Source organism: Heliangelus exortis, chromosome 3, assembly GCF_036169615.1.
Source record: "Heliangelus exortis chromosome 3, bHelExo1.hap1, whole genome shotgun sequence".
NCBI classification, from domain to species: domain Eukaryota; kingdom Metazoa; phylum Chordata; class Aves; order Apodiformes; family Trochilidae; genus Heliangelus; species Heliangelus exortis.
This window is the reverse complement of record NC_092424.1, coordinates 105,423,178-105,432,029: the sequence shown is the minus strand read 5'-3', so window position 1 is coordinate 105,432,029 and position 8,852 is coordinate 105,423,178.

Sequence of the window (8,852 nt, the reverse complement as noted above, 5' to 3'; positions counted from 1 at the left end):
TGTCAGTATAGTTATTAATCATGGATTTCTAGCAATATTTGAACTTACTCAGATGTGGAAGTCAGATATAAACAAACAAACATGAACATACCTTTTGGTTAGAAAAACCAATGTGCCAACTGTAATGCCAGATGTACGTTGATTAACTTTTTGGGAAACTAAAGCCAGATAAAATAACTCAAATTTTAGTTTTCACCTAAACTTATTTTTTGGTCCTTCTGGAAAAAGCAAAGGAAATAAATGTGATATTTTCATAAAATTTCCCCCTTGCATTTGTAAGTCAAATAAAGAGGCCTACAGTTGTAATGTTAGAGTTGGAATTCTCAAGGGAACTGGTCCTAGAAGAGATTTTCTTAAAACACCAGGCCACAAAATACAAGTGACATGGGATTTCTTGAAGCTGTGGCATAAATGAAAAACAAACTTTTATTCTCCTTGAGTTCCTTTCTGTATCACAATATTCTTAAATACCTTTGGAAAGGTGCCTCTAGCCATTAATTGGTTTAGATTGGTAAAAGGGATGCAAGCTATTAGCAAATGGCTATTCTTTTTAGTTGAAAAAAGAAATCCAGGTGTGCATTTCAGAAATATTCATATTTTATTAATTCCTAGTGTTTAAAGTTATGTGGTTATTTTTAACATACATGATTTTACAGGTTGATAGTGTAGAATACTGTGCATGGAAGTGCATTGGACTAACACAAGGCCTGAATTTCATCCATTTGCTTTCAAAGGGCAAGTCAAAAATAGACCTTTGGGCAAATTAATTTTAATACAGTTAGCAATTTAGGTAACTATGTTCATTAGAGTCATATAAGTACAGCAGGCACAGATAGTTTCATCCAAAAGTACAGCTGGAGGAGCCATCAGATTTGTGTCCTGCTGACACAAGTCAGGCATTCCAGACTTTCCTCAGTCCATACATGTTCTACCTGACTTTGCTCAGGTAACTACCTAACTACCTCAGCTGGTAGAGAAAAATGCAATGCAAACCAGTCACAGTCCTCTTGCTAGATAATATAGTAAGTTAATTTGAAAAATATTTTATTTTTACTTAGACATTTTATCTATGTAGCATGGCCCAGCACTTCATACTCATTCAAAATTCCTACCTAGATAAGAAGTCCTGAGCAAGCAAATAATACAAGACTAAGCTCTGTTTCATAAAAGGGCAATGTTGACAGGCTAACATCTTTTTAATTTCTAGGGAAATTAGCATGATAGTGATTACATACTGATTTCTTTGATTAGCCTCAGTTAAAAATATTATTTTCTGACAAGTGATGCTTACTTTCTGATGTTCTTTAGTGGAAGAGGCATTGTAAACCTTTTGCTTCCAAAATACACAAAAGAAATTTAAAAAAAAAATAATAAAAGGAAGCAATCAAAAATCATGAAAAAAGAAGCAACAAATCATCAGTAAAGGAAGCAGAGAAACAACTGGACTCCCTCAGTGACAGCTGACAGTCTGCAGGAGCAGGAGGCAAAAGTCAATCCTTTAGTTTATTATTCTAGCTGTATCTATTATGAGGAAGAGACAGGAGAATAAGAAGTAGGTGGTGATGCAAGTACGTGCTCAAAAAAGGAGTGAATAACTTCAGATCATCTATAATGCAATTACATTCACTTCTTAATCTGGTTCCAGCATGTGCTTCTAAAGCAAACCTCCCACTAACTCTGCTTTGATCCACATTATGGTGCTGTCTTGCAATGCACAAACTGGATTCTTTCCAAATGGGATTAAATCAGGTGTACCTTAAATTCTCCAGCCCTAACTTGGATTGTCTGTGGGACCAGATCAAAATAAATCTGAAGTCCACAAAAAGCACATACTGTGGCTGCAAGGTCACAGCTTTGTGCTGTGTGTCCACTCCTTTTGGTCTGCAGTACTTGATGATGAAGTTATAGCATGATTTACACCCAGAAACAAAGTACAGAAAAAATATCTTTGTACTGATGGTGACATTACAAAGATATGCCAAGTCAGTGGCTGAGAACAGATGACTGAAGCAAAGCAGTGATTAGCCAACACGTAAACCTCTAGCTCATAGAATCATAGAATGGTTCAGGTTGGAAGGAATCTTAAAGATATCTGATTCCAACCCCCCTGCATGGGCAGGGACACCTCCCACTAAGCCAGGTTGCTCCAAGCCCCATCCAACGTGACCTTGAACAGTTCCAGGGAGGGGGCATCCACAGCTTCCCTGGCCAGTGCCTTGCTATTCTCACAGTATATAATTTCTTTCTTATATCTAAATCTACTCTTGTACAGCTTAAAACCATTCTCCCTCATCCTGTCACTACAGGTCTTTGTAAAAAGTCCATCCCCAGCTTCCCCTCTAGCCCCTTCAGGTACTAGAAGCCTGCTATAAGATCTCCTCAAAGCCTTCTCCAGGATGAACAACCTCAACTTGTCTTCATGGGAAAGAAGCTTCAGACGCCTGATAATCTTTGTGGCCCTCCTCTGGATACTTATTGTCAATGTGTGACAAAGCCAAAACTCAATTCCAAGAGAGTACCATAGCTAGGAATTATTTGAAAATTAATATAAATTTGTTTTCTTGTGCAGTTAGATAAAATATTTCCTGATAAGAATGTGTGGACCATTTATTACCTCTTCTCTTGTTTATTCTGAATCCATTCTTCCTGGCTCAGTGGAGAGAGCAATAAATAAACAATTTTGAGCTCTCCCGCAGTTTTCATGTGAATCCCCAGATGAAGGTTGAGCAGAAGACAAGATGTGCAAAAGAGAATGCAAAAATGGAAAAAATATGCCAATTAAAGATAATAACCTTGTATGACAAGAAAGAAGACCAGTGTTAGATAACTGCTAAAAGTGGGCAAAGTAGAGAAAATCAAGTTCTGGAAGAGATGTTTGAAATGATGTCAGAGAGACCTGATAAGATAGGCAATTTTCAATGTCAATTTAAAATATTCAACACAGGCATGTGTCTGTAGTCAGAATACCCTGTAACTTAGAAAAAGAAAGCTAAAATGCATCAGACAGACAGAGCTTTGACTATACCAGTTTTCCAAAAAGCTAAAAACATTTACAGCTTTGAGGAGCAGTAGATGTGCAGTCAAATCATAAGATTTGTAGTTAAAAGCTGGTTCATTTCCGAAATCCATGACCAAAATATTATGTTTGTTAAAATAAAAACTAATATTAGTTTCCAACTCATGTATTAGATCAATCTATTATGGCTTCAGAAGTTATTTCATGTCAGCTAAGCTGATCTGTTGACATACATATGCTTAACCCTAAGGAGACGTGAACTTAGCCAAGGTTTAATTTGCTGCAAGGTAGGAGTGAGCACATGGAGAATTCCTGTGGTAAGTTGGCTGCTTGACTAAACCTTCCTTCTGTTTCTAGTGGGTAAGTGTTCAATCATATGAAAAAAATACAGCCAGGTACCTTGCATATTATTATTTTTCTTTGGTGTAATGGAGACTGATATGTTTTATAATTCGTTGTAGAGCAGTGGAAATGGTTCCTGACTTAAATTATACTAAGCTACAATACCCAAGATTTTGAACCATGAAAACTGCTTATAAAATGTATCTTTAATAAACACTACCTACTTACACATGAATAGCGTGGCATTACTGACATTCAGAGAAACAAATGGTTAATGGTGAGGATAGCAAAATAATCTTTGTAGAAACAGTGGCCACCAAATAAATGTTTAACTAAAATAAATTTGCCCTAGATTTATTTGGCAAAATAACTAGGATTCTGAAAAGTACACAGAAGTTTTCCCAGCACTGTTTTCCCCGAAAAAGGATGAAAAATGGTTTAAAATTAAAGAAAATGAACTCTATTTTCAAATACTTTGCTTCCTATTCAGATTTGTTCATGAGATATTATTCTTAAATCTGTGGAGGGTTTTCTAGGAAAAAACTTTTCTGTCTTTAAAAAGCTTTTAAAAGCTCACAAAATCCATGCTGAATGTCAGCTTTAACAGTATGAGTTCAGTGGTTTCCACATGGTGTTGTAAGGGAGCAAAAGTGTAAAATCCACCTCTGGAAGGGTTCATGGCAGCACAGCACATGACTGCTTTTAGCAAGAAGGATCTAGTAGAAACTGTGAACCCACTGTACCCTGCCTGCAACTTTGGGTCAAAATCTTTATATTCCAGTAACCTTTAGCTGCTGTCAGCCATTCTGTGAGTGGTTTGAAAGTCTCAATCTGAGCGTGTTCTGAGCCAAACCTTGTCCAGTGTGGAGATCTGTGAGTGTGCTGATGATATAAAGACTGAGCAACTGGGATTTTTTAGCTTAACCTCTTTCCTTAGCAGATTTTTTAATGGATAAGTAATGAAGGCTTACAGGGCTGAAAGTTTTTTGAAGAGCCTGCCTAAGGCAAACTCTATTCCTCTCGGAACAAAAACTCAAAGGATGAAATACTGGCTCCCTTCTAGCTGATGGCAAAGCTCCCATTTGACTTCAATGGGGATAGGATTTCTTCCAAAGTGCACAGAGTAGTCCTGAGTCAAAATGTAAGCACACCGGCTTATTAATAAGTGCACAATAACACAGCAAGCCAAAAGCAGTATAAATACTTAGACAGAATGTGATTCAGTTTAATTGCCAATAGCAGACTTACTTTTGGAATCTGTGAAGGATCCAGGTGCCACAGCTAAGATCTCTCACATTCAGACATCTGGATCCACTGATTGCTGTTCAAAAGGAAATAATTAATAAAGAAAAAGTGGCAGAGTGGTGCAATATATGTAATGGCACAGGACTTCATAGTGATTATGAGCTATTTTTTAATGTTTAAGTAAGTGAGAGCTGGATTCTTTTTGTTCAGTCCTTATTCCACCTTTCTCCAACAGAAAGTGAAAAATAACAACTGGAGTTAGCAGACTGCATATGAAAGTGTCACAAAATTTCAAAATTGTGACTTTAAAACATGAAAGATGATTTTAATTAACTTACTATACATTTTATAGCTGTCTCTACAAATTAGTTGGTATTTGTATTTATGTTTGAGTTAGAGATGATTATCCCACTGTTGACTGCAAGAAATATTTGTTTTATAGATTTGATTTATAGTGGGGACATGTTTCCTGTATGCAGTGTTACAGTGGCTGAGTGCAGTGGTCTGTTCATTTTCCCTGTGCTGCAAAGGAACACCTCTGCTAATTATCTTGATGCAAATGAGAAAATTGTCTTATATAATAGCTGAATATGCATGCTACTTTTCAGTGTCTTTTATCAAAGAGGAGTCCTTAAATCATTCTAACTGTCTATAAAGGCCACAGAAAAGATGCTTCATGCCTTGAGAGAGAGAGGATAGAGAGAGGTTTTTTATGTAAGTTGTTTTTTCTGGAGTTTTCAATCCTATCTTTGGAGGACTGGTGACCCTAACCACAGGTTGCAGCAACAACCTTTTAACAGAGGTCTGATAAGCCTGTGAAGTAATCAGCTTTTGTCTAATCATTTCCACTGCCATATCTTATACTGAAAGCATTTGCAAGTCAGGAAGGGAGGTACCCACTGAAAAAAGTTCTTTGTACTCATTGCTCATCATGATTTTTAGAAAACTGTTTTTCCCAGTCTGTGCAATCATAAGCAGACATATACAAATCTATAAAACTGCTTGAAATTCACACATCTGCTTGTGGTGCTGAGGTTGGAGCAATGCTCATTTCTGTACTCTAGACATCAAACTTGAGCATATGCTGACATCTCCTCTTTTATAATTCACGGTAAGAGGTGGGAACTTAACACATGAACTGAATAGTTGTTTACAGTGAATTCATTGCAAGCAATTGATACAAGCAATGTGATTTCCCTTACACTGCTTTCTTGTGTGGTGGGTAAAAATCCCTCTTCCCATTATAAAAAGCAATGTATGTTTTATTCAGTCTCACAAATAGTAAATATTTTATTATTGGTTTAGAAAGAACGGGAAATGGTGACGTAAATGTAGAGCGCATATAGAAAAACAACTTAGATATCTATAGAGTAGTGACTTAATCTCATGTTTCATAGCTTTTCTTACAAGGAGGAAGCATAACAAAAGTTGAGACCTTTCAAGAACACACAGAGATTCAGCTTATTTTATGTAATTTTAAACACACATTAGTTAACCGTCTATTTTAAACTCTTTCTCAAAGTTAGACTTTGAGCGTAGATGCACAAAGTTGGATTAAATCATTCTGAGGTGATTAAGGTATTTATAATATGCTTTAATTTCAACAAGACATAAGACTCCTGTGGGATGTGTTTTAAAAACTCTTAAACAGCAAAGTGAGAAAATAAGCACCTTCTGAGATTTTTTAAAATCTTTTGTACTTTGGAATTTAGGAGAGTTCATCTTATAATTATTTAGTGTATAATTAGTTATACACTTATATTAGCATCAAAATCCAAACCAGCTGTCCAAGATACTTTTATCTTCAGTTGAAAGCAGTAAGCATGGTTAGCATGAGTCACATTTGTAGATGTAACTTTAGGAGGAGGTGACTTCTGTCTAGAGGTCTCTTCTTCTCCCATTAGGTATGTTGCCTGAGGATATAAATCAAGAGAATAAAAACCAACAGCAAACTGGAGGTGTTTTAGCATAAAGCATCATGCTATGATGTGGAATCTCCTGGTGTAGGGTATCCCTCTACAAGCCTAGAAAGTTTCAAGTAGTTGAAAGTAAAATACCCACACTTCAGTAGAAAAAAAACCCTGTCTACTTAAACAGGAGTAGACTCCATAAAAGACAAAATTTAGTATCTAGTGTACACCTAAATGTTTTTTGAAGTGAGGTGAGTAAATCAGCAGTTTCCCACAAAGTTTTTTCTGTGCTTTGCTTTACCCGTTTTTCTACTTGTAACCCTGCAATTAGAGCAGCATTTCCAAAAATGGAAATCTTCATTTTCCTCCTATATGAAGGTCTAATAATTCAACATTTTCTCTGGCCATAAGGTATGTAATGGGACTGGTGTGCCAGTAACTGGTTATCCGTGGATGAACTCTAGCTGTATTTGGAACCTGGAGGAGATCTATTTTTTACCCTAAGCAGAAGACCATCAGACTCCTGGCACTGAGGAAACTGAGAAAATACATAATTTAAATCAGAAATTATAAATAAAGAAAGTAAGGATAATGAAAATTTTGCTATAGCATGGCTTGCAAACTTTATTCTGATAGAAAAGATACAATATGGAAATCTTACAAGGAGTTGACTGAACTGAACAATAAAGAATACTGTGGCTCCACATTAGGTCATATCACTATGGGCTCAGTGCAGACACCCTACTCACACATACTTCACAATAACAGGCTGTAATCCTCTGTGCATTTTCACATGCTGTCCTGATTTTTCAAGATGCTGAACATCATTTCCTTAAATGACTCCTCAGCTCTGGGAACGTCATCTGCTGGCTTCACCTGAGCTCCCGAAGAAAGGATCGACATGGAAGCAGTAGTCACATTTGGTGGCTTTGATTTGTCCATGTCCTCAGGTTATGCTTTTGTTAAATGACAGCCTGATGTTCAGAAGGCAAACAGTGTCTAGAGACTTCATTAATGCTTGCAGCACATCTGACAAAAATTGGTATCAGAAAAAGCATAAGGCATTTAGATACCCAGACACAAAGCATCCCTGTGTTCTTCCACGGAGCAAACTAGTGCTCTCCTGTGAGGATAGTGACACCATGTCAGCTGCAATAGAGCCTTTTGTTGAAGTTCTTTCCATCAGGTCTGGCTCTTTTTATCTAGTAAAATAGCTTTTGTCAATCAGCCGTATCATGGCAATAATACAAAAATATTACTTATTTAGTTCTTCTTTTATAACATCTTTGTTATCTTTTAGGTTAATAAGTTCATGCTGAAACTTTACTTTGATCTTTCTTTTTTTTTTTCAATCCCATGCACTTTGCTCCTTGACTCCTTCCTTAGACTGAGCTCAGGCTGGCATATAACTGTATAGGAAGGGAGATGGTCTTGAACTTGGTAACTCATTCTGCTCTCAACCAGAGCCAGTGCAGGGCACAACTCAGTGCAACTTCACTGCCCAATCTGAAGTGGGTTTTGTTGCTATCAGTTTTTTTATCATGGCTGATAGCAATCTAAAATAACCCTTTCCTCTATTTTACTTCTAAAAACAAAAAAAATTTCCAAATGAATTAGTAAATTAGTGAACAGATTCTGTCTCACTAGTGCCTTTAAAAATCCTCCAAAAACCAAACCAAACCAAACCAAAACCACAAAAAACTCCAACCAAACAAAAGCAAACAAACAAAAAAAGAATGAAAGGTACCACTGAGTGGCAATAAGTTGTTAGTCTAAAATGGCCAAATGCTTTCAAAGTTAGGATCCAAAGTCTGTATTTAGTATTGAAAACTAGGTAGCCTGATTTTCATTGTAACTAGCTTTTTAATCTACTTTTTAAACTTTAATGGAAGCTACTTCATTCTGAAGAAATCTCCATGGTTTATTTTATTTGGCTAAAAATGCATTCATATTTAGCACAGTTAGCAGCTCATTTTAATTATCACCCTTTTTAAAAATCTTGAGTCAGATCTTGTCTATCATGAACTGTTATGAGTCTATATCAAACACCAATAAATATATGTTAAGAATGTCTATAAACTATGTTCATGACATCATGAGTTTCTCACTGTTGAATTTATGCCTCTGCTAATGAAACACAGTGTACATGTTGTCCTCTCACATCACTTGGAAATTATTCCTTGGCTGATATAAGCAGCTAACCATAAGCCAATTGAAAGTAATATTTAAAATATTAATAAGAAATATCATGGCTGATGACACCATAAGAGATTAATAGATTCTCCCTGCAAAAATGAGAGTAGTCACTACTTTCTACCAGTAAAGTGTCAACATTAATT